Genomic DNA, 27,756 nt, shown 5'->3' on the forward strand with positions numbered 1-27,756 from the left:
GCTCTATTTTCATGAAGGCTTCCCCTCCATCTTTTCCTGGGAAGTAGTCCCATGCTTTGATTACAGCAGTAGCAATTTGTTCATACACTGCTATGAGGTAATTAATCTGTGCTGAAATATCTGCATACTGATCTTTACCTGCTAGTTGCTCAAAGGTGATTTGTATTTCAACTCCAGTTTGCCTATTTCTTTGGGCTTGTATCCTAAATATTTCACTATACTTCAAAAGCCAAAACAAGTTTTGTCCAGGTTCTAAACATGTCCTTGCTATGGATTTCCAATCACTTGGGGTTAAGATTTCATAAGCCAAATTCTCTAATACCATCTTAACATAAGATGGTGTAGCCCCAAAGAGTGCAACCCTTTTTAAAATCTTTGATAATTTCCAGATCAAAAGGAGTATATTTTCTCCTGGCTTGCCTTGAAGAATTAAAATCTTCAATCACAGGGTATGCATTTATCAAATATCCTGTCCTTCTTTTTTATTTTAACTAGTGCCTTTTATAATCTTGTCATAGGCTGCTTCATAGGAGATGTTGATTGTATCACTGCCCCTCCCCCTCCTCTTTCTCCCTCCACCCATGAAAGGTTAATTGAGGGGAGTAGGTCAGAGGTGGGGGAATATCCTAATGGCTCCTGCTGTGAAGCACCACACTCCTTAATTTCATCAGAATTGTACTTAACTCCATTCTTCTCTAAATCTTTATCCTTTTCACCTAGTTTGTCAGTATTCTTCCCTTCCTGCTCTTTCTTCTTTTTCCTTATTCTAATACTTGTATAATTTACTAAAGCCAATTGTATTAAGTCATATGTATAAAATGTTTCTTTAGGAATTGAGTCAGGGCCAGTCATTGTAGTATTCACATAGTTGCTCTCCTACTAATTTTCATTCATCTGGAACTAATTCTTTTTTCCTTAGAGAACTAAGGAGATGTGTATTTTAATATTTTGAAGAGTTCAATGATCTGCATCCAAGTTACAATTAAACCTTGTTTTTTTATCAGTCTAACCAAGCTTTGGACACCTTTTCCTTGAGTTGGAAAAGAAGGCTCCTTTCTAAACGTTGTCCCATTTCAGCTGAAGCATTAGTTTAGCCCTTTACAAAGTTTCCTTTTTATCTATTTTTGTACTTACCCTAATTTCTGGGTCACAGATTTAGGTTCTTAGTCCAACGTTCAGGCGCCAAAATGTAATGTTCTCAGTGGTCTTCTACTGAAGGACAGCCTTCATTTCAGTTCAGTATTCACCACAAGAGTAGCCAGAGGTTAAAGTCCAAATACTTTATTATCTAGTTCAAAGTCTTGTCTTCTTTCTTGGGGCCCAGTTAGCTTTCTTAAAGGCCTTCCAGAGTCTTGGTTTCAGTGGAGAAAATGCAGGAGGACAGGACTGCAATCACAGGGTGTGAAATGGGATGAATGAATCTGAGTTCAAGGGCTTGTGCCTCAGCCTCCCATCCACTTGTCTTCCCTAGCTCTGAATCTGAGCTCTCTCAGTCCCCCAGGAAAGTCTCCAGGAACCTGACTGAAGGTAGAAAATGAATCTTTCTCCTTGGCTTCGACCCTGGCTTATATGCTTTATACTGAGTATAAACCAATCATTATATCACTAGGAAACCATTATTGTCGTAAGATTAAATTAATCATATTGAACTTAGAGAACTATTAAGCACCATGCTAAATTAGATAACCATTGTCTCATCAATAGCACTGACTTAACACCTTGCAAGAAGCCTTGTTTCAGAGTTCTGGCCTTTAACAGGCCCCCTTTTTGCTGACTGCTGTTGATTGCTGTTGATTATTGTTAACTGCTACTTCTGAGTATGACTGCTAACTGCTGTAGACTGCTGCTAATGATGATTAATACTGACTACTGATGCTGAATGCTGCTGACTACTGCTGCTGATTGCTGTTGACTACTCTTGTAGCTGCTGTTGACTGCTGTTGATTGTTTTGACTATTATTGACCATTTCTGCTGACTGCTGTCGACTGCTGCTGACTTGTGTTGACTACTTGCTGTTGGCTATTGTTGCTGCTGACTGATGTTGATTACTGCCACTGTTGTTTGCATACTATTGTTGCTGGTGATTGCTGTTGACTTCTGCTGCTGACTACTGCTGCTGATTGCTTCTACTGATTGATGTTGACTACTGCTGATGACTTATTGATTACTGCTGTTGACACTGCTGACTTGCTGTTGACTGCTCTTGACTTCTGTTGTCTGTAGACTGCTGTTGACTACTGCTTCTGATTGTTGACAGCTGCTGCTGCTGCAGCTAACTGCTACTGCTGCTGACTACTGCTGCTACTTCTGGCTGATGTTGATTACTGCTGTTGACTGCTGCTGGTGACTGCTTCTACTGATTGATGTTGACTGCTGCTGCTGCTGACTACTGTTGCTGACTAAAGGAAAATGAACAAATAGAACGTTTTTTTGTCTAAATACATTGATCTCACAAGATTTTGACACATTTTTAATACCTTATCAGAAACTTCGTTTATTGCGTTGTTTTTTAAGTGTCTTTATTGTTTATAGGTTAAGTATGTTTATTGGTTTCAGTCATGTCTGACTCTTTGAATCTCTTGAGGTTTTCTTGGCTAAGAGACAAGAGTGGTTTACTATTTCTTCCTCTGGGTCATTTTTTACAGATGAGGTATTAAGGCAATCAGAGTGCAGTGACAAGCCCAGGGTCACATGGGTTTTGTGTTTGAGCCTTTGTTTGAATTCATGCAGATATGTTTTCCTGATTCTAAGCCCAAGGCTCTATCCACAGTACCATCCAGCTGCAAATGGTCTTTTTTTTTTCTTTTTCTAGCATTGGTTAACTTAGTAAACTTCCATTCTTCCCTTTCTAAATTGAATTGTATTTGTTTTTCATATGATTCATATGTGCCTATATAAGTGATCACTTTCTACCCACCATTAGAATGTAAGCTTCTAGAGGTCAGGGAATTTTGTATCTAAGTAGTGTCAAAAGGGGAATGCTTACAAAATAGTCATTTTGCAATGATTCATATGACAAATAAAATTTGTAATGACAACTAATTGATTATAGTAGGATTATGAACATCTAAATATGAAAGGGATCTTTAAAAGGGGAAACTTACAAGTTTGACTCACCTAACTCCTTCATTTTACAAATAGGAACCCACTGAGGCCCAAACAATCCACATAAGTCATCTAAAGTCACACAAATAATTAGTGCTAGAAAAGGCTCTAAACCCAGAATTTGTGGTAACTAAATCAGTGTTCTTTCCACTGCAAAACAATGTTTTGCTTTAAATATAACACTCAATGCCATCTATCATAAAAGTTGAACCAGAATCCAGCATTTCTCTCCACAAGTCTAATTTTTGTATCAGGCTGTTCCGAGCTTGCTTTTGAGGGGTATTCTGTGATTTAGTTACTTAGACACAACTATAGACATTTCTGTATGCCAACATGACTCCTACCCTCAGTCTCAGTCTATTTTTGGTTATAGTAGCTCAACCAAAGTCAGTTCTACTCCATTTCCATATTTAACAAAACACACACTAACAACCATAGAATAATATCTTAAGTTCAATTGCTTTGTTTGGCTTGACTTTGGATTATGAGAAACAACTTCCAGAATTCTAGAATGCCAGTTAATTCTCTATTTAATTCTAATTGTCGATGTTCTTTTGCTGAGCCCTAAAAAGTATAAATACATTTATTGTAGTTATTGAAGATTTGTTTCTTATATGCTAGGGGTTGAGTAGATAAACAACTATCTTAGGATTTCACCTAGAAGGGTCAGTCAGTTCCTGTTGGCTTATTGGACTCTGAGAAAATGCTGGGGTTTCCTTTCATGCACATGAGTGTGAATTTGTGGAATTTGTCTCTTATTCAATCAGTATTTCTCCTGCAAGGTAGAAGAGGGCCCTAGGGGGCTGTTTATCCAATCTATTGGCCAGGCGCTTTGTATGTCACATGTGAAGCAGTGTGAAAGTAGAACAATAACCACAAAGGCTAGGGACCTGTGATATATGGACTTCACCTGCTCTGGAACCAAAGGCTATAATAAAGTTTACAGTTTATAAAACACTGTCTTAAATATTTATGCGCTCTGTAGGTACATGGGGTCTGGTTTGCAACTCTGCATGTAATAAGGTTGTAGAAAGAGGGCTGATCTTTAAAAGGAAACCTTATGTCTTGTACAAAGCTGGGCAATATGGTACTTTCTATTTCCAATTTGACTTACTGCTTGGAGATGGCAGGAATGGAAAAAAGAAAGAAAGAAGGGAGAGCCTTTGGGAAGAGATTTCCCAAAACATAAGAAAGATATGGGTTAGTCCTAAAGATGATCCATTATGAAGTTAGGGATTATTTTTAACATATGTTTTGGAGGGAAATTTTATACATACATAGAAAGTACACATATATGTATAAGTTTGGGCACATAAGAAAAGTATAAAGAGAAATGCCTCATAGAGGCATTGTGTATCTCCAGATCATCTTTTGGATATTTTCAGACATCTATTTATGTATCTATCATTTATATATGTATCTCTCTATATAGTTTATCATTAATATATATGCATATATATATAAATACACATATTTGAAAGTATATTTAATATACTTAATAAATATTCACTTAATACAAGTTAATTTGGTATAGCATTATATATTTATATGTATAGATATACACATTTGAGAGATATCATATACATAAATATGGATATAGATAGATAATATACTTGAGTTATTTTCATGTGGGTGTGTGCATCTATGGCATAGAGATAAATATATGGAAGTATTCAAGGAAAATAATATTGAGATACACAAAAATTCATAATGAAGGAACATACACATATACATACACTTTATATGTGTTCTTTAAAAGAACAGCACATAAAAAATCAACAGAGTTCACTGGCACCTATTCTGTCCACTGGAAGGAAAAATGGCTCATGATTTCTTCTGTGACAAACTCAGAGAAATAATGGCATGTCAGCAAATGAAATGCAAGGACATTATTTATGTAACGGAGACATCTGATTCTCATAAATTAACAAATTATAAATAGATGTCAACCTGTTGGATGTTCCTGGGGCTGTGCTCTTTCCCTTTATCAACTTTATCTATGATTTATAAAGGCAAAGGCATCAGATTGAAAAATGATAAGGAGAATGTGACTTGACTAAAAAGCAAATCCGAAGATAGTTCAGATTTAATTTTTAAAATATTATAAATCTAGTGCCAAGACCACTAAAACACCACATATATATGCATATATATAATATATGTAATAGCTACACAAAATTATTGTACATTGTTATATTTATTCAGGACTCATACTTTTCAACATCTTTTTGAATATAATTCATTCAACAAATGTTTAAGTTTACTTAAAAATATAAGACTTATTGATAAACACCAGGTATACTAATATAAATAAAGCAATACCTTCTACTCAAGGGCCTTATAATCAAATAGAGAGGAAAAAATAGTGAATAAAAAATAAAACAAAATTAAAATGGTGTGAGATTTGTTAGAGAGGTCCAGGGAAAATGTTGTGGGAAATCTAAAGAAAGAAAATATTATGTTAAACTAGAGAATTGGGGGGGGATCAGGGGATTATGGAAAACTTCATTTCAGAAGTAGTATTAGAGTTGGTCTTGAAGGAAGGGAAGGATTCCAATGAGGGAGGGAGAATGACATTAACAAGGATATGGAAATAGGAGAGAGGAAAAGAAAACTGAAAGATGAAGGATACATTTATATGGTTGGAGTATATGAAGCAGAGAGGTGATAAATTCAAACAGTTGGGGAGCTGCTCTCAGGTTAGGAAGAGCTAGATTAAGTCCTATTTTTGACACTCTCTGTGTGAATTATGGTAAATCACTTCTCAATGAGTCCAAGCTATGTCAAGTGATCCAGGAGTATAAGGAGAGAGGACGTTTAAAAATGGATCTGGTCATTAGAAGATCACTAGTGATCATGTTGACAATTGCTGTGAGTTAAATTGAGTGATAGGGATAGAAGCCAGATTGAAGAGGGAATGAGCATGGAAATGGAAAAAGCAAATGTAGTATCTTGTTTTGAAAGGTTTGGCAATTAAAAGAAGAGAGAGCTGAGAGGGTAATCAATCAATCAATCATCAACAAACATTTTTTAAAGCATTTACTGCCTGTATCAAGCACTGGGAATACAAATACCAAAAAACTCCATTCTGATTCTCAAGGAGATTATATTCTACTATGGAGATATAAAATGTTAGTAGATAAATGAAGGTACAATATGCAAAAAAAATAAGCAAGGTAACATTTGGGTTGATTTGTTCATTTTTATGCCAATTGTTCATGATAGGTAAAGACAAACTTGGGTTCTAGAAAAATGATATGAAAGGAAAGTCTACTTGAGCAGGTTTAATAAAGCCAAAATTTTCAAAATGGCTAATTATAATCTAAGGAACAGTCTAACTCATTCCAGAGAAACTTTATCACCAGTATGACAAAAAAGAAGAGAGATATATATTTCTCCAAAGATTCCTGAAGCCATGTATAGAGGAATTACAATCTGTAACAGAGGGGGTATACGTATTTAAAAAAGAAAAAAAAATCACAGATATGTGAAGCCCTGAAAGATGGTACATGAGTATCTCAGGATGCTAGAAGGAAGAAACCAGCTGAAAAGAAAGAATTGAAGATCTGTGAGGTTATGAAAATGTTTGTCTTTTCTTTTAAATTACCATTTTCCAAATGAGCAAACTGAAACAGAGAAATTAAATGACTTCAATGATCCAGAATCCAGCCAGAGCTTTGGTAATTATGTCCTAAATACATTACAGATGCTATAAATACTTTACATTGTGTATAGTATACTGCATTAGAGCCAAACTAAAGATCAACACTGTATTTACACAGTGGGGATGCATACAGTATAGTCAAAAGATCATGGGATTTGGTCTTAGGAGAACTTGATTCAAGTACCAACTTCCTCATTTAGTAATTATAAACTGAAGAGAAGATATTTCAACACTCTAAAAGGCTATTTTTTTATTTAAAAAAATATTGATAACAACACTAATTCTACTAAGCAGGAGCTGCCTACTCAAGTGTCCATGACAAAGTAAAAACCTAGAGGAAGGTTCATTCTCTATGTAGGATATATAGGAGTTCATAAACAAAGGTTGTCATTTTTAACAGTGAAGGAAATACCCATCCCCGAGGTAATAGATCTATTTAAATAAATACCATCATTATCACAGAAAGTCTCTCAATAAGTCATTGGTGGAGAATCCAGCCCTTCCAGATTCTGTTATAAAAAGTAAACCATTGTATCATAGCTTTCACACTGCAAATGATTTTAAAGCTTTCTAGTCTCATCCTCTTCCATTTTAATGGTGAGGAAACTCAGTCCCAAAAAGTTAAAATGTCTTTTCCAAAATCTCACAGAATATCAAACTGGAATCTGAATCACCTCTTCCTGATTCTTATTCCTACAATCTACCTTTTATATCAAGTATTTCTCCTCAAGCACTCTTTCCCTTGTGGTCACATTTTCTTCTTGTAAGAATCTTGAATTTTACTTGCTATTAGGTAATGTCCATAAATGCAAGGTAAATTGGAAAGCAATTATTAATAAATATTAAGTCCCTACTATTTGTCAAACATTCTGTTAAGTGCTAGAGACATTTGCTATTATCCAGGTAATGGAAGTAAAGGGGAAATAGCCACAACATACACATACATACAGTGAAAAAAAGTCTAAACACTCCTCAATTTTCTACCTTTGATTGTGTCCATTTCCAAAAGTCTTAAGAACAATAAGTAACTAATTAAAATTAAAATTAAAGAGTCAAACCAATTTATCAAAAAAAAAAAAAACTTATTAAGCATATATTGTCTATAAGGCACTTTGTTGAACTTTTTAAGAATACAAAGACAAAACAAGAGGATATAGACAGGTCAGGATATAGACATAAAAATCCCATATGATTGAAGCACTGTGACCAAACTGGGAAAGAGAGTGAGATCAGTGTTCTTCCCCAACTTTTCATCTTCTTTGTGTTCATAGGTTTCTAAAAATATACAATAAAAAAGGGAGTCCGGCAATCCTCAGGGACCAATTAAGTCATCTGAAAGTAAATAAGTACCTCATGAAAAATCAGTCTTTGGTCTGCTTTTGTGGTGTTTAAATCTATTAAGCTTTTAGAGGATATTTTCATTTTGACCAGGTACAGATCTCTATTATTCTTTCACATATTGACTATATTGACTTTTTTTTTCTCTTTCAGGTCATAGGAGGTAGAAAGCTGTCACAGAGAAGCTCAGTGTTTCACTAAATAGAAAGCATGACCTGAAGTCAGGAAGACCCATTTTCAGGAGTTCGCATCTGGCCTCAAGTACTTAGCATCTTTGTAATCTGGGGTAAATCATTCAATCTTATTTGCCTCAGTTTCTCATTTGTAAAATTAGTCGAAGAAGAAAATAATAAACCATTTTAGCATTCTCTCCAAGAAAACCTGAAATGGGATCATGGAAAGTCAGTCAGACATGATTTTTAAAAAGACTGAACAACAAGAAAGAAAGATTTACAGAAACAATTTGATGAGTAAGAAATTTTTCTGAAACCTAAAAGTTGTATTTAAATAACTCATCTACCACACATCAGTCAATTTGATGGAATGTGAAATCTTTCATATATTTTGGTGGTTTTCTGAATTACCTTACTTAATTGGTATATAGACTGAATACTGATTTCAAAAGTTATAAGCCAAAAGTTATTCACAAGATTTTTATTTATTTTATGTATATTTTCTTGTTTATAAGTTTAAAAGCATTTATTTTCTCCTCTACTTCTTAAAACAAAGAAAAGGTAATGCATATATCCAGGCAAAACAAATTTCCACATTAGCTCTGTCCAAAGGTTGTCTCATTTTTCAGTTGGAGTCTGTCACTTCTTTGTCGTTGGTGAAGAATATGCATCATCACTGGTAGATTTGTGGTTGATTATTGTGTGGAACAGAATTGCTAAGTATTTCCAAATTGTTTTTATAATGTTGTTGAAATTGTATAAATTGTTCTCCTAGTTCTATGCTTTTTATTCTGAATCAATTCATACAAATGAATTATTTCATATAATTTTCCCCAGATTCCTCTGAAACATTTTCCATTAGCTATTTCATTTTATAGTTTATTTTTTTTGCTTGATTTATTCTACTTGCCTACTAATCTTTATGGTCAAAGAATCAGTTTTTGAGGCTCTTCTTAAATATGTTGAGTTGTTCTTTGGACACCTTCAGTCCAAAATATTTCTTCATTGTGCATGGTGCTGTAGGTTTTTTGTTTGATTTCTTTTCTGTTTGGTCATGTTTCTCGCCTTAATATGTGGATTGAGTGCTTAAACTCAGTCCAACTTGACTTCCATTTTTCTGGGTGGCATGGGGTAACCCATGTTTGACCTTGAGTTCATTGGCTATGGCGAGGATTTGCCTTGGTCAGAATTTAGTTGGTTGCTATATATGGGCCCAGAATGGGTCTATGATGGGTCAAACATGGGCTGCCGGTTTCCTCAGTTAGGCATAAGCTTTCCATAGGAAGCTATAGGCTTCCCAGGCATACATAGTTCTATCATTTTTCTTCCTGTAGATTGAGCCCACGGATGACCCTGTTCTGGATGCTGGTCTGACCCAGCCTCCCGCCTTGGATGGCAATAGAGAATCTGTGTTGTTTGTGTGTGTTGAATGCTGTTCTGGTTTTCTCTCCTGCTAAGAGACAGGCTTTCTTAACTTTGTATTCCATCTATCATAGCACTTCTTCCCTCTATACAGCATCAAGATTCTGAGGTTTTGTATAGAGGTCTGAACTGGATGGTGGAGTTTATATCTTAGTCTCTTTGGTTTCTTTATCAATGTCTATGCTGGTGCATTTTAGACTTTATTATATTTGTAAGGGATTGAGTCTCTTCTAAGTCCTGATTTACTCTCCATCGTCCCACAACACATATCTGCAAAATTCTGTCTAACTTCTCAAGGAATTTTCCCTATTTACAGGTGCACAATGACAAGTGTCACTGGAGGAAGTTAGAAAGTCAAGTCTGGAGTTAGAACATGGTGCTGGAGTCAAAAAGACCTGAGTAAAAATCCATTCTCAAACACTTACTAGCTGTGTGACTTTAAGCAAATAATTTACCCTTTGTCTAGTTTCCTCAGTTTTAAAATGGAAAATAGTAACAGCATCTGCTTCCAAGGTAGGCGTAGGCAATCAGAGGAATGGAATAAACATTTATATAGCACCCACTATTTCCAAGGCATTGTACTAAGGGCTTTTCAAAAGGATTCTCATTTTATCTCAAGGCTAGAAAATATTCTCTAGGTAAAAATCAAATGAAATAATATATGTAAAGCAATCAGCAATGTGTCTATAATATAATAGGTGCTTAATAAATGCTTGGGTTATCATGACTCCAAGTCCACCTCTCTAGTCCCTATACCACCAAGGAGCAAGTGAATGGCCAATGATGACAAGCCAGTCTGAGAAGCAGGATTTGAATTCCAGTCTTCCTGACTTTTTATTGGTTTTATGATTTTAGCATTTTGTCAGATGATTTAGACTTCAGAAGAGAGTGCAGTCTAGTTAGTGGTGACTTGCTAAGAGCAAACTAACCTTATTGACCCAATATATCAACTTGCTAACTCAATTCACCAGAGCAATTTTCACCTTCCCTTCCATAAATAGCTAACTACACTTCTCCCAAGATTATCTTTCCATCTACCTGAGACAACACCCTCAGTACCAGGCCTGGACCTCTAGAAAGTCTGCTTCTTTTTATCTTAATGCAGAAGTAGCTGCCCATCCATATATAAATATAGATATAGATATAGATACACATACATGTATATAGTATGTATATATACATATATAGATATATATACACATATATCTATAAAGAAAGAGGGGGGAGGGAGGAAGGGAAGGAGAGAGAGAAAGAGGGAGAGAAGAAAGGAAGAAGAGAGAGAGAGAGACAGAGACAGAGACGGAGACAGAGAGAAAAGAGACACAGAGAGGAGAGAAACAGAGAGAGAGGTGGGAGAAAGGAGAGAGAGGTATTAGATATATTATAGTTTAGTGGAAAGAACAGTATTTTGAGGTCAGGGAACTTGGGTTTGAATAGAACCCTGAAATTCACTGGCTAAGTGGGGCAAGTCAGTTATTTTCTCTGAGCTCCAGTAACTTCAAATGTAAAATGAGCCAAATAATGTAGTATCCCTTCAGCAATTCAACTGTGGACTGGAGTGGAATTTCTTGATAAGCGATCCTTCATTTCAGTAGTTTCATCCCTGCCTGGAGATGAGTTGTGTCACGCAGAGTCATGCAATGGGAGAAGCGCTAAATTTAGAATCATGCCATTGCTATTGACGTGAACTTGAGATAGTCATTTACTCTCTGTGGGTCTTGATACATTCAGTTGTTCAATGACGGAATGAGATTAGTTAGTTGCTTCTAGCTCTAAATCCTCTGATCCATGATTCCTTTGTCAGAGGGACTGGAATTTCTTCCTGTGACTTCATCTGCAGGAATGTTAACTTTTATTTCCTGTGTCTATTTTTTAAAGCTGCCTGTAGCAACACATTCTCAAATTATTTCTCTTGAGTATTGAAAAAAAAAGGGCTTTACTACAAACATGAGATTTTATAAATGGTGGGGAGGAATAGTAAGAAATGAGAGGCACCTAGAAGCCAAGAAGATGTGATTGATCTGCCTTTGTTCAACTTGCAATAAAAAGAAAGGAAGGAAGGAAGGAAGGAAATAAAGAAGGAAGGAAGGAAAAAAGAAAGAAAGAAAGAAAAAGAAAGGAAGGAAGGAAGGAAGGAAGGAAGGAAGGAAGAAGGAAGGAAGGAAGGAAGAAGGAAGGAAGAAGGAAGGAAGGAAAGATATTTATAAAACAAGTATATAAAATACATATATCACACATATATAACTCTCATCAATGCCCTCATATACCATGTACTTATACATATTTGTATAGGTTTCTATATTATTTAGGTTTTATGCATTCATATGTATGCATATATGTCTGTGCAAACATTATATATGTTTATATGTGTGTCAAAGCTCATAAGCGCACTAAGACTTTTTGGGACTATGTGTGTGTACGTGTGTGTGTGATATATAGATATGTATATACATACCTATATATCACACATATATCTAAACATACATATATGGTACACATGCATATATTTGGATTTCTGTCTGACTTTATAAATTCAACATATTCTGGACTCATGTTTCTCTCTTCCTCTTTCATCATGCTCTTTTCCCACTAGATATCTGAGTTGAATAGCAGCTGATATACTATTCTTACTACTTTAACAACAATTAGCTAAATATATTAACATGTTAAGTAACTATTCAACATAAGTACAGAAAAACTTTCAGTCTGACCATACTAAAGAGACATCTTTTTTACCCCTAGTATAAAAATAAGAGATGGGAAATTTCCAATTTATGGCTCTTTATAATATGCTGGATGAGTCTGTAAGCACTAGATACAAACGTACTAAAATAGATGTTTGGGCTAATGTTAAAGAGTGAGTTAGACGCATGGGGTTATGTAGAAGTCAAATACAAAATGCCCCCAATAAGTCTTTAGCTCACAGGTAGTTCCAAGCAGGTGTTTTATATTCAGAGTAAGGAGCACAGTGTTAAAATAAAGTGATATTATTCATTTTGAGTTTCTTATAGCTTTTGAATTCTTGCAAGCATCTATGAATATATACATGTAAATAGATAGATTTCAAAGATTTGAAGCTGGTAGGGACCTAAGAGGTCATTTAGTCTAACCCACTCTACAAAGACTGTTTAGATTAATAAATTAAAGGAGCTAAAGAAACAACAACATCATTCTATGATTCTAGGTTCAGCACTCAATACCAGCTTTCCTTTATTGGCAACATATTTTATATATCTTGAGCAAATACAACAGATGAAAAAATCCTTTGTTCAGGATTGAATCAAGAGAAAGCAGTTGGGAATGCTGTGAAGAAAATTCTATATTTTCAGTTTTTCAATAATTTCACTTGTAGCCAAGTATGGTGGTACAAGCTTGAAGTCCTTGCCACTAGGGCAGCTGAAACTGGTAGATCATTTAAATAGAAGTAGTAGGACCAGAGCTAATTAGGTATCTATGCTAATTTTAGGCCCAATATAGATAATCCTAAGGTTCAGGGGTCCACCAAGTCATAAGGTGGTGGTAGAGAGGCTGGCCTAGGTCATAGCTAAAGCTAGTCACTACTTCTATGACAATTAGCAGAGGGATCAAGCCCATATGCAATGATTGAAGATTCATCTTGCATGAAATGGGAAGGCATAATATAAATAATAAAAAAAATGATAATTATAGTCACAATGATAATAATAATAATTCCATACTGCCCCTTGGCTCAAAATCTCATCTTTTCAACAACTAAATTCACCCAGTGATTCTGTCTGATTGGGAAGCAAGGCAGGCCATTATCTTAGAACAATCACAATTGCTGTTGATACAAAGGACAGGGGAGAGGAAGACTACCCTTAAGCATGTGAAACATTGTAAATGAAAAAATGTGAGAGTTCATACTCACACGGTCCTTGAAACGTTGCAGAGCACATTAGATACATTATTTCCTTTGATTCTCACAACAAAATTTACAACATAGAGATATAATGTAGATATTACAAAATCCATGAGTAATATATTGTCCTTGTTCCTTATATTGGACCAAGTGATGTCTTTTTGTATAGAACACCTGAACTCTGCAAAGGCATACTTGAATCAAGGACAGCAGGGTACTTATAGTTAAGCACCTATTCAGTGTGATTGATGGGATAATGGTTCTCTTAAACATATACTTAATGCGATGTAATGAGATAATCACTCTAGTTGGCATATACTTAGTGTGACATGGTGATGCAATGGTTCCACACTTGGCACATGCTCAGTTGCTGTACTGTTGTTATCTTACTGTGTTAAGAGCTGAGGGAACTGGGATCTGGGAGTCTCAGCCACAGACACAGAGAAGACTTCAGACTCCAGAATGACTCCATCTTTGACCAATCTCATGGTGGCGCTCCTGCCTTCATCACTTCTCCACCTAAAGACAAAGGCCTGTCCAGAGATCCTCCAGAAAGCTAACACGGATATTACACAGGAGAACCTGGTGTTAAGCCCTACAACCACTCATTAGCTATATGACTAAAGTTATGTCAGGACATCAAGGCAACTCTCTGGAAGCTACAGGTGATTATCTGCTGATCAGCTATTATAAGGAGTCTGTGTACTAGGACTTTTCTACACTAATAAATTCACAATTCTCAACAAGAAAAAGAGAAACTATTTGGCAGGATACTTTATGTGTGAATTTTGTAATTAACATTTATAATACATTCTCAATTGTATGCTTAATCAGACTGGGGTATATGGAAGTTCAGAGAAGAGTCCTCTGCTTTGAGGACTGTTTTCCACTCTTGGTGTCCATCTGCCACCTAATTCTCACCTGTGGTTCCATGAAGCTATAGAAGGCCCAATGGAAACATCCTGGTGACCCATAGAAGGCCCAGTGGAAACATCCTGGTAACCCATTTTATCCAATGGGTTAAAGCAGGCTGAAAGTAACCAATAGGCTTCAGACATTTTGATAAGTTAGAATGGTTTCTATGCCATACATATGTAGACTTCTCTGGAAGAAAGGTAGATGTGAACAATTTGTTCCAAAAAGTAATGAAAGCAGCAAAAACAGGCACTGTGGAGCTTGGGTAGTCATTAAAGACACCAAGGTCATCTACTGTATCTTGAGCAGTGCCAGTCATCTTGACTTTGATCTTGACATCGGACTCTGCTGAGTCTGGAAGAGATTGGGTGGCTGATAATTTTGTGCAATTCTGCCTCACTTAAATCCAGTTTATATGTGAATCAAAAGATATAACCGTATCATTTTACTATTTATTATTTTACCCTTAGATGATTTATTTTGCCACTTAATTATTTTACTGTTTTACATATCTTCAAATCCTGTGTTAATAGGCTAACAAAGTAACAGGTGTTGGTACACCAGAAGCTGTACCCACAATCTTACATATAATGTACCCAGGTTATAGGGCTGTCTTCTCACTTGACTGAAGCCAAAATAGGATTTAGCAGCACCTTGGAAGTTAGAGCAGCCTTTTTTAAAAACACCATTATTCACTTATTGAGGTGAAGAAGGTGCTAAAAGTTTTACCCTAAAAAATTGTCTGCTTTACCTAATTCTGGCCTGCTTACCACAGCAAGTGGGGATCCCACCCTTTGGTTGAAGTGTACGTGCACAAAAATGGACAAAAACTTTTGCAAAGATGATGCTACTCATGATAGCTTGTGTAGACCGTACTCATGTTATGGACAGCATGAATAACAGTAGAACTGAAAGACAAGCAATCCTGTCATTGCAAAAGCTCAGAAGATATTGCAGCCACATAATAGCCCTTAGTGAAACAAGTTGAAAAATGAAGGTCAGCTTACTTCAGTGGGAACTGGAGATACAGTTTTCTTTTTTGTTTTTGTTTTTTCTTCTTTTAATTTTTCTTTATTTTTTTTTGGCTGAGGCAATTGGGGTTAACTGACTTGCCCAGGGTCACATAGCTAGGAAGTATTGCATGTGTGAGGCTGGATTTGAACTCAGGTCCTCCTGACTTCAGGGCTGGTGCTCCATCAACTGCAACAGCTGTTCCTGGTTACACTTTTTTTTTTTTTGCACTTTTCAACAAGTTTTTTTTTTAAGCCTTTTATTTTCAAAACATATGCACAGACAATTTTGACAATCCTTGCATAGCCTTGTGTTTCAGATTTTCCCCTCCTTTCTCCCACCTTCTCCCTTGGATGACAAACAATCCAATATATGTTATACGTGTTAAAAATATATGTTAAATCCAATATATGGATACACATTTTTCTAAAGTATTTGTTATGATGAGAAGCTGGCACAAGCAACCAGCTCGTATGCCTACAAAGGGACTTAACACCAGGTTCGTGACATACAAATCCCACTTGCAGGAAAGTACCATGCTACCATCATCAGAGTGGATGATCCCACTATGACAGAGACTGAGGAGGTCAAAGAAAATTCTATGAAGATCTAGAAATCCTCAGCATCGAGTAGCTAAAAATAGGACGCACTTATTATATTTCTGAGTGACTATAATACAGAGAAGGCAGAGACTAATAGAAATAGCAACAAGTCATTGGCAAGAACTGAATCAGAAATAGTAATAGCAAGAACAGCAAGTCACTAACTACTGAAGACTTGTGGATCTTATGATCTCATCATCAACACTGTTCTTCTGTTTAACTAAATGCAATACTTTGTTGATACACCTTTGCAGCAAACATTGGCCTTTAATAGACTATTTCAGTTTAAGGAGAAAAGATAGGATGTGAGAATGGCAAAGGCAATGGGTGGCACAATGGGTGGCACAATGGGTGGACAGATCATAGACTTATCCTCCCCATGTTAAACATTCACATTCAAAAAAAGAAATGGTGGCCTCAAGGCAAAATGGCTATTAAAAAACTTAATGTCAAGAGATCAGAATGGTTCTCCATGCACGAATAGTCTGTTGCTGATTTGGAGGAAAAAAATGAACCAATACATAGTTGGCAAAATGAACAAAAGGAATGGGCAACTTTCAGAGATCCGGTATATAGTCCCATGTTTTTTTTTTTTTCATTTCAGCTAGAACACTCACAGACATAAGGGTTGGTTTGATGGAAATGATTGTGAAATTTAGAAGCTATAAATTAAAAAAAAACTCCACAAGGTTTACCAAAAGAATAGCTTGTCTGTTTTCAAAAGTAAAGTGCAAGAGAAGTTTAGAGAGAAGTAAGATTCTTGAATCTGTAAAAAGGAAACTGAAATTTATTTTTATATAGAGAGTAAAAATCCAAAGATTTTTAGGATGCCCAGAAAGTTATTTATCAACAAAAGACTTATGGTGCAGCTCAGTTACTCAGTGTTGATAAAGCCACACTGAATAGTGATAAAATATTTTTTTCCTAGGGAAATGGGTTGAACATGTCTATAGTGTCCTTAGCAGACCATCAATTAATGATGAAGGCATTGACCATTTACCTCAGGTTATAGTCAATATCTCTCCAGTTGAACTTCCAACTGAAGAGGAGGTTTTAGATGTCATTAAATTCTTCGTGTGGCAAAGTGCCTGGTGCTGATTCTATTCCAGTAGAAATCTACAAGGCAGGAGTCTAAAATTGATTGAAATCTGGGTTACATGAGAAGAGAACATTGTGATCGAGGAAATCAGATGCCTAACAGAAACAGAAAAGGAAATAGATTGTCCTGTGATCTCTCTCTCTCTCTCTCTCTCTCTCTCTCTCTCTCTCTCTCTCTCTCTCTCTCTCTCTCTCAGTTGTTTCCCACAAGATTTTTGCCAAAGTCCTTTTTAATTAGCTCATCCTTTACCTGAAAGATTGTCATCCACCTGAGAGTCAGTGTGACTTCAGCAAGTTTCAAGGAAAAGTTGACTTGGTGCTTTCTATCTGGCATTTCCTGGAGAAATATCAAGAATAAAACAGAAGTCTGTAAAATTGTTCATCAATTTAATCAACACCTTTGATATTGTCAATTGTGAAGGCTTATGGGAAATCATGTCTAAATTTGATTGCTGGGAGAAATTCATCAGTATTGGATTCAGTTTCATGACACATGCCTGCATGGATTCTGAGTAATAGGTGATGTTCCCTGCATTGCCAGTCACCAATACAATGAAACAAGGCTGCACACTTTGTTTCCATGACCATTAGCATAAATTTTCAGTGAAGTTGGCAGAGTCAATGCTTTCAACAAGGGAAAAAATGGCATCAAGATCAGCTACCACAAAGACACAAAGTATTTAACTTTAAAAGGCTACAAGCCAAAACTAAAGGAGAAGGAAGGTTGGTACAATGCTTTTTGTTCTCGATTGATTAATGCCCTCGATATAATCTCAGGGGCTTAAATGAAAGAATATATGGACTGATTCCTTGCTTTTGAGATGACAAGTAACCCAACAAAACAGAGATTCTCTACAAATCAGCACCACCCTATCCATCCATGAAATAATGAGTTACAACAAATGGAGAAGAATTCAACTCTTGTGGATAAGTTTGTTTACCTTGGCAGTATACTTTTCACTGATATTTTCATAGATTATGAGGTTGACTCATGTATTGTCAGAGCTAGCTCATTAGGGAGGTTCCGAAAGAAAGTGTGGGAAATGAAGAGGTAATAGATGGCTTACAAACTGAAGGTCTGCACAATCATTGCAGTGACTCATTTTTGTATGGCTATGAAATCTGCACAATATATCAACACTATGCCAGGAAACTAAAACACTTGTTTTTGAATTGTCTTAGGAAAATGCTGAAGCTCACTGGGCAAGATAAGGTGCCAGATACTCAGGTTCTTTCTCAAACTCACTCAAAAGTGCAATTCTAGTGATCTGGCCCTGTTGTTCAAATGCCAAACACATGTTTTCCCAAAAGACTATTTTACAGAGACTTATATAATGAAAGTGCTCACAGAGGTCAGAAAAAGTGATACAAAGATACTCAAGATTTCTCTGTAGAACTTTGGGATTTATTGTGAGGTATGGAAAAGCCTGGCACAGGACTGTCCAGCATAGTATGCCCACATCAGAGAAAATCCTGAGCTCTATGAGCAAAGCAGAAATGCAATAGTTCAAAAAAAAAAATGTGAGCTGCACAAATTTAGAGACATCCGCACTTCAAATGTTCATATAATCTGTGCCCAATTTGTGGTAGAGCCTTCTGAGCTCATGTTGATCTGATCAGGCACAGTTGGACAAATTCTACATTCACTCTCACATCATGATGTCACTTTGCTCCTTTTCAAGTAAGAAGACAACAGACAGATTTTGTTTTTATTTATCGGTGTACATGTGGTTTTCCCTTAGAAAATATAAGCTCCTGGATGTAGAGAATCTTTTTTTGTTGCTGAGTAACCACAGATGTAACTGAAGAAGTACCTTACTGTTAAAGTCAATACAATTATAGCAATGTCTTCTGCAAATAAGGCTAATTGTAAAAAAACTCACCATTGATAAAGAATATATTTTTCTTTTTTATTAGGAATTTATTTAGGACAAGCTATTACAATATTTGCTAAGAAAATCCAAAATAGACACATGAAGAGTAGGACATGACTGAAAAACAATTGAACATACATATATGTGTACATATGCATAAATGTGACTTATTTTTAAAATTATGATACAAATCATGATTTGATACTTTTTTGCTTTGAATAATTATTTTTTAAAAGCTTTTGATTTTCAAAACATATGCATGGATAATTTTTAACATTGACACTTGCAAAACCTTGTTTTTCAAATTTCCCCCCCTTCCTCCACGCCCTTCCCTAGATGGCAAATAATGCAATATATGTTAAACATGTTAAAATATATGTTAACTCCAATATATGTATACATATTTGTAAAATTATCTTGCTGCACAAGAAAAATCAGATCACAAAGGAAAACAAGTGAGAAAGAAAACAAAATACAAGCAAACAACCACAGAAAGAGTGAAACACTCAGTTCCCACAGTCCTCTCTCTGGGTGTAGATGGCTCTCTTCATCATCTGATATTTTTGTCAGAACAATATATGCTTTCCTAGAATGACTGCAAATGTATTTCATTCATCATTCTCCCTCAAATGCCTCTTTTCTCCGATATAAGGTGACAGTCTAGGATCACTGAACAAACATGAATAGAAATATGCTCCAAGATCTGTCATTCTAAATTTTAAATGTCGTGCCTTATCACATCACTACCAGACTATTCAATTATCTACCAGATGCTGGGAATAATAGCATGTTACTTTAGAAATTAGTTTATAGCTAAAAACATTTTCCTTTCATCATTTTATTTATCTATTTATGTTGTGGGGGGAGCTTCTTTTTACTCAAGATAATGTTTAATATGGGTATTTCCCTCTTAGGACATTGTAAGTCCAGAAAATACCCAAAAGTTTTATGGATACCCTACAATACTCTGTTCCTTTGCTTAAATATCATTCTACTTGATGTGAATCTCAATGACAAAGCCTTTCTTTACCAAGAGTTTTAATAACTTAAATCATTTATACTAAAATGGAGCCCTTTTGTTGACACAGTCTATGCTCACAAACTCTTCTCTGTGAAAGAGAAGTTTAGCATTACCACCTTTGAGAGTTTTTATTGTCTGACATTCAATACTCCAGAAGCAAAGGTTGCATTTTTCATCCTCTTCTACCCACACATTTACAGGACTCCAAGCTTTCATGCCTGAAATAAATTTGGCATCCTCTCTGTTTCCTCCATAGTTGACATCTATACAAAAAATAGTCTGCTTCTGGGGGAAATGGCTATGCCAAAAAGGTTTCCTCTTTTCTAATAAAATGAGCATTTCCTTATGAAAAAAGAAAAAAAAACTGAGATTTCAAAATTCTTAGTAGAATGCCACTTAAAATTAAAATTAAATAAAAAATAAATTAAAAACTTAAATTAATTAAATTGTAATTTAAATTGTAAATTTGATTGATTAAATTGTAAATTGTAAATGTGTAAATTTGAAGCAGTCAGATGTTCAGTGAAAGAATACATTTTAGACCTATATAACTCTGAAAGTTTTATTTCCATAGATTAAGCACATACAAGTGTGACCCTAATATTTTTTCCTTTTTAAGAATTTCTAAAATGTTTTACTAAAAGGCAGTATGGTTAGTGGTAGAGTCAATCTTGATTCCTGAGAACTGGGATCAAACATATCTCTAACACTTATTGGCTATCTGATCCAGGCTAAAGCATTTACTTTTTCAGTGATCTAGGGAGCTTGCTAAGGATGATTAGTAGAGAAGCTGTTGATTTGCATTGGTAGAGGCCATTAGTTGTCTTACCTAGGAATTCCAACACCAAGGAAATCACAAGTCAACTTCCTATCTAGGTGTCACAGTGGATAGAGCACCAGCTCTGAAGTCAGGAGGATCTGAGTCCAAATCTGACCTCTGTGTGACCCTGGGCAAGGCACTTAACCCCAATTGCCTCAAGAAAAAACAAAACAAAACAAAACATTAAATATCAATAATGATAAATAACTTACTAAGTAACAATTTCAACATGTAAAATTATAGTAACTTTTTTCATTCACTACAAGTCTCAAATAAAGTATTATTTGTTTATTCATTCTCATTCACTTTTCTTCATAAAATAATAATTATTCTATATTCATGTATATGGTTGATTCATATCAACTTTCCATAAATTTTATTTTTCTATTTTTTTTATATTTTTCACCCTTATGAGACAATGTCATGATAATATTCCCACCCTTTAGAAATTAATAAAATCATACTTATAAAACAATTTATTTAATTATTTCAATATTATCAATGTAGATATTTCAGATTTTATATACACACACACACACAAGTGCACGCGCGCACACACACACACACACATAATGTTGCTGTGAAAATTTTTCAGCAAATTGCTTTTTTTTGTTTCAGATAATATTTTAGGAATGTTACAGTGAAAATCCATTCTATTAAAATTCCCAAATATGTCAGTATAAAGTTTTATTCCATACCTTTTCCACAAGCCCTAGCAGGAAGAAACTACTATGGAGAAAACCATCTCTGACAGGTAAGCAAGCTTCTGAATATGTATCATTTTGCATAAGTACTTACAATATACAGAAAAGACATATCCATGTCTGGTTCAAACTAGGCAATGACTAGCCTTGGAGAAGGGAAAGAGATTTTCCATCTAATGTTGCGGTCCATCTAGAGATCTAAGCCATGGCAGATTCATTCATTTAATTAACCTTTCAAATTATTGGCATAAAAGGAGATAGAATATGAGAATTAGGTGTGACTCACCATTGCCACCACATGAGGCTATTCCCTTTCTTTTCAACTATGGAAATAGAAGAAGTGTCATTTATCAAAGGAGATGTCAATTGAGTTTAAGCATGGATCTGTTCCACAAAGATGGAAATGTTTTATCACAATACCATTAATCTAGAGCTAAAAAGAAACTTAAGAGCCTACTAGTTTGAATTTCCCATATGAAAGACGAGAAAACTGTCAAGGGAAGTCACAGAGGAAGTGAGTATGAAAAAAAAAAACTCTCAATGTTACAATGATTTGCTTTTCTAAGTAGGGAGAAAGATTTCTTAATGTTCAATACAAGGTGATGATTTTTGGCCATGATGAAAGACAGACAACATTCCTCAGTCCTTAGTCGTTATAGCAGAATAGTGGGAAAGGAAGTTGAGAGTCCTACAGATCATCGAGTTTGTAAACCATCTACAAATATGAAAGTAACTCTAGATATGCAGTCCAGCATTCAACAATAATCTGTTGGACTTGTCTGTGTGCTTTTTGGAAATTTCAGTATAAATGAAACCAGAATAAACAAGGAAATTGCAGCTAAATGGAAAAGATGCTTCATCATCTGCCCTTGAAACAAATGAATCAGTTGGTTGAATAGATTCCATCCTTGGATAAGTACTGGAGATTCAAAGAGAAAAATGAAACAGTCCTTGCTTGCAAGGACAGTGAAATATTACTTCAAGTCATCTCGTCTCATCTTGCAGTAATCACAGTGAGCATAAATATATATTGAACACAATATGTTGTTCCAACAGCTGCCTCACTTGTCTCTTCTGCCCCTTGAATTGGCCATCTTATATTTTCTGTGCTTTTTTAATGTTTCATTGATCCTTAATTGTCCCTTCCCTTGCCTTGCCTTTGTTGTCTTTTCTCTTTTCTTCTTTATGGATTTTTTAAAGGTACTTCAAAGAGGAAGAAGATTCCTAACCTAAGGATGAAATCACAGACAGTATTTCTTTTTTTTTACCAAAAAACACAAAAAATTTAGAAGTAACCTCAAGGTTACTTTAGGTGTTTGTCCCAGGGGAATTTAAAAAAAAAACACTTTATCAATTTCTCTCAGACAAGATCTATTTCACAAAGATTTTAAAATCATATAAGATCCTTGGAGAGATATGACCCCAGTAATAAGTCTGTTGAAAGACATATGTGTGTGTTGTATACACATATGCATATTCTCACATAAGGTACTCATTTTGAATAACATATGGTGCAAAGTCCAAATATAAGAAACTTTTCATACTGATTTTAAATGCTTACAAATACTGTTATTTCTCAGTAACAGTGTGATTACACCATGCTCTGGCATACTATCAAATCTTCTCAGAGAGAAAAATTAAATCAAGTTAAACATTCATTATGGAAAAGCACAATGTATAAAAATGTATATAACATGCATTGCAGTATAGTTGACATAAATGTGTTTTGAGATATTTCATCAATGCATAGACAAATATGAAAAACAGCCCTCATATTAAAGTACTTGGATTCAATAAAAAGAAAGTTATGAGAGAAACAGCAGGAAAAGACAGAATGAGTTGTGTTAAACAAAAAAAAAGAAGATAAATGGAAAAATGATGTAGAGATTTTGGATTTGTGGGGAAAATACAGAAGAAGGTGTTTGAGGAGGTAAAACATAAAAGAATTTAGAGCAAGGTTGAGGTTGACAAGATAAAGGAAGGTAAGCTTCGATGTGAAAGCAGAAAAGAGTTGAGGAAATAGGCCTAAAGAAAAATTCTAGAAGAAAGAAATGAAAGTTGCTAAAGAAAGCTAAATAAGAAAAAGCATGTAACACATTTAAAAAATAAATATTATCTCTATATCCCTCGAGTTGTCCAATGTTTCCCTCCCTCAAATCTTCCCCAGAGAGTCAATCCTTAATATAATAATAAAGAAGGAAAAAAGGTCAGCAAAACTACCCATTAAATTAAACAAGTGTACAAAGTTCCACACCAGCACACTCCCATTTTTGCAAAGTATCCGAAGGAGGAATTCTTCTTATCTCTATTCTTTGGGGCCACATTTCACATCAGTGTAATTTTGCAGCAATTGGGTTTTATTATTGTTATAATTGTTCTTTCCATTTCCATTGTGATAATAATTGTGTTTACTGTTTTCTCCATTCTTCTCAGCAAAACCAATTCTTGAATAGGTAAGAATTTAGTGAGAAGGAAGGTGTCATTATAAAATGTTTAAGGAGTGATTAAAAAGAGCTCAAGATAATGAAGATGTAGATGAGTAAAGGTATTAAATGGGAGACTAAGGACAAGAGGGGATGAGTAAAGAGGAGATAAAAGAATGTAATTTATCAGTAAGAATGACAAGTAGAAAAAAAATTCCTCTGATGTGTTTTTAGATGCATATTTAATAGAATGCCACTTATGAATAAAATACAGGCTGGTACCAGTTCAAAAATAATGTTGAGATTCATGTGTTGTTTTTTTTTCCCTTCAAATATTTAGTGGTCCTTCTTCCCTGCCTTTTCTATGTGAGTGATGGTCTTTCATTCTTTCAAGTATCACTAAATAGTATCACTTTTTTAAAAAATATGCTTTCAGTCTTCAGCATAACATAGTGAGTAAATTTGGCATTAATAAGAATATCCAGATTATACATATCTCTATGTATGTCTTGACATATCTATCTATAAATAGATAGATATAGATATAGGTAAATAGATATAGATTGATAGACATATCATGTGTATGCACATATATACACACATATCTCACAAGTATATGTGTGTATGTATATACGTAAGTGTATCTGAGGAGATTGGATTGAGTTACATGTAAAGAATTATGTACCCCTTTAAATGAGTCAAATAGCCTCACTGTTATATTTACTTACTCATCATTTAATTGCTGATGTTATCCCAGTGATATATAATCTGAGGTTCAGGCCTAAGTTTATATGATAAGAATCTTCTCATTGGAATAAAGAAAAATTACTTGATGAATTTGGTGTGTTTAAGGGAAAGAACTGGTGAAAGCTTTGGAGAAAAGAGATTCTTCTCCAGGCTGCTGGCTTTGAAAAAAGTAGCCATGAGGTTCCAGATATGGATTCTCTGTAGCTTTTGAGTTGAGATAGTTCATTTCCAGTGGGGGACTCATTCACTATGTATATTTTCTGATATATTTTAATCAGTATACATCCCCAGTTTCTGTTGGTCAGTTTTTTGAAAAAAATGAGTTTATTCTCAACTTATTCTCAGTACTTTATATTTGTGATAGTCCTTATTTAATTGGCACTTTGTGGGAAAGGAATCGAGCCTTTGCATAGTCAAAAAGATCAAGAGACATATCCAAAGTCATGTGAAGTAGAAGTAATATTAAAATTGCCATCCATTGACTCCATATGTTGTATCCTTTCCACCAAATATAATTATTAGTTTTTTCATACTCTAAGGTTCTATGATTTTTCAAGTGTAGATTGAAATATTCTTCTCATTAAAAGATTACAAACTAGCTTGACTTAAAAAGTATTTGTCCTATACTAACAAAATTTAAAGAAGATAGAAATAATTCTTATTCAGTATCCTTTTCCTGAAGAAACCAGAGCAGGGCAGGTTTATCATCCTAATTTCCTATTTCCCTACAAGTAGAAATCCAACCTTTCTGTTGGAGAAGATTTCAAAGAAATCTTCTATTTGTTTTTTCCTAAAAACTGTAGACATATGCATAACTTACATGATCAACACACACACACACACACACACACACACGACAGAAGGTATCTGGCTGTAGATAATGAAATGTTACAATATCACAAATTCTAAGTTCTAGTTTATGCTAGGTTATTTGACCTTAGAATAGTTGCTTGGAAACTCTACTGTGGAATCCACCATATCTGATTTTTACTTTATCTTATGAATAAATTAAGTTAGCACTATGCAGTCTATTCTCAGTCAAATTTTACCAGTGGAATAAGCAACAAATACTTTAAGGGTGATTCCCTTCCAGAATGAATAGCTTCTGTTTCCCTCCCAGCACCTCCTATTATTACTTCTGGCTATAATACCAGGATTATGAATAGTATTAAAATTTTATCTGAGTCAGATTGGAGCATGGGGGAGGTTGGGAGTGTGGATAATACACACACAGTCTGACTCTGACAGTATTATTGATATAAGTTAACATATTTAGAGAAAAATGTTGGTGATTTCTTGGGGTTTGATGAAATCAAGAGCATATGGCCGAAAGAAAATTAGAAATATAGCCCTGGGGAGAATACCTGACATCAACATTTCTGAGAACTTAAGACTCTTCTGGTGAATCTGTTTATAAAGCATGGTCCTTATCCTAAATGGGACTGGAGAAATCCATCAATCCACCTGAGAGAACAAGAATGAGCCCACTTTGGAAACGATCTAACAAAGTAAGTAGAAGTGAAAATACAATTCTTGGTGAAAATCCATTATGGGATTTTAAACACATTTGAAGAGACTCAGTGGATGGTTTCCAAAAGTGTTATTAATGTGAAAGAATTCTTCTCCCCTTCTTGGCTCCACGCTAAGTGTTCAGGATGCATTTGGCCAAGGGATACTTAAAAGTTCAATGAATGACTTCATTATAGAGAATAGGTAATGAGCCTGAGTGTACTGAATTGTCAGCATCAACAAGAGATATTCCTGCATTACATAAGAACTCTCATCCAACAGCGTGCTGGATGTCTTTTCTCCTGCAGTTTTCTGGTGACTGAAGCTTCAAAGGCAAAAAGAGACATCATCCTCAACCCCAACCTAATTATCAAACACCTAAAATTGCATAGGGAAGATTTTTTTTTAATTTTCTTCTTCCTTTTCAGTGAAACCATTATCCTGCCTTCTAATTAACTTTTAAAAATACTCAAGTTTGATTAACTTTCAGCAAGATTGAGGTTCAGACATTTTATCAAATGTGCACCATCCTAGTGCGTTGACCTTGAGCCCTTCAATTGACCTTGTCATTGTGATGTAATTGTTGTTCTGCATTTGCACAAGCCCTTCAGGGAGTGTGATTTCAAAATGGTAAGGCCATGTCAGTATCCTTGGAGAGTGCCTAGTTGCCATGGAAGATAATGAAATTGACAGCAGCTAAGCTAAGGAGATCAGTAAAAGTGGGAGGGCAGGTCTGGATAACCAAGAAAAAGCTGAAAAACTCACCAACATTGACAGAATGAAGAGCATGGACAATTGATACTCTTTGTCTTGCTCAGGATCCTGTAGTGCATGTGGATTGTCTGGATTCCTGATCCCTAAACCTTTAGGTCTTGGATTTTTGTAAGTCACATAATGTCCAGAATTGGGTTTTTTCTTTCTTTGTATTCCTAGCATTTAGCAAAATGCCCGACACATAATAAGCACTTAATAAGTGCTTATTGATTAACATTGATCGTTACTTTGGTCTTATAATGTATTCTTCAAATTCTGCTTTTGCTCCTGGACCTTCCAGCTCTGCCATTTATAAGCAACCTTGACTTACAATCCAGTTGCTGCTACCACCTTCTTTTCTCTTTTTAGAACTATGTTGCCAGCTGCCAACTGATGTTGATTTATATCCTTTGGAGCTGACCCTCTACATCTTATTGTTCAGGCACACTTATGTGCACATGCGCGCGTACACACACACACACACACACACACACACACACACACACTGCTGGACTTTCCAAAGCAGGAAAGCTTTAAACAACTTTACAGGACCCATAGAGCTGTAGTCCCTAACAGATGTTCACATAAATCCTTCCTATCCCAGGAATAGAGAACTGTCTAACTCCCTGAGGTCTCAGTTTGCTCATCTGTATTATAATTGTGTGGGACAGCATTTCCAGTTCTAAACCTGTAACA

This window comes from Antechinus flavipes, chromosome 5, assembly GCF_016432865.1.
Source record: "Antechinus flavipes isolate AdamAnt ecotype Samford, QLD, Australia chromosome 5, AdamAnt_v2, whole genome shotgun sequence".
NCBI classification, from domain to species: Eukaryota; Metazoa; Chordata; class Mammalia; order Dasyuromorphia; family Dasyuridae; genus Antechinus; species Antechinus flavipes.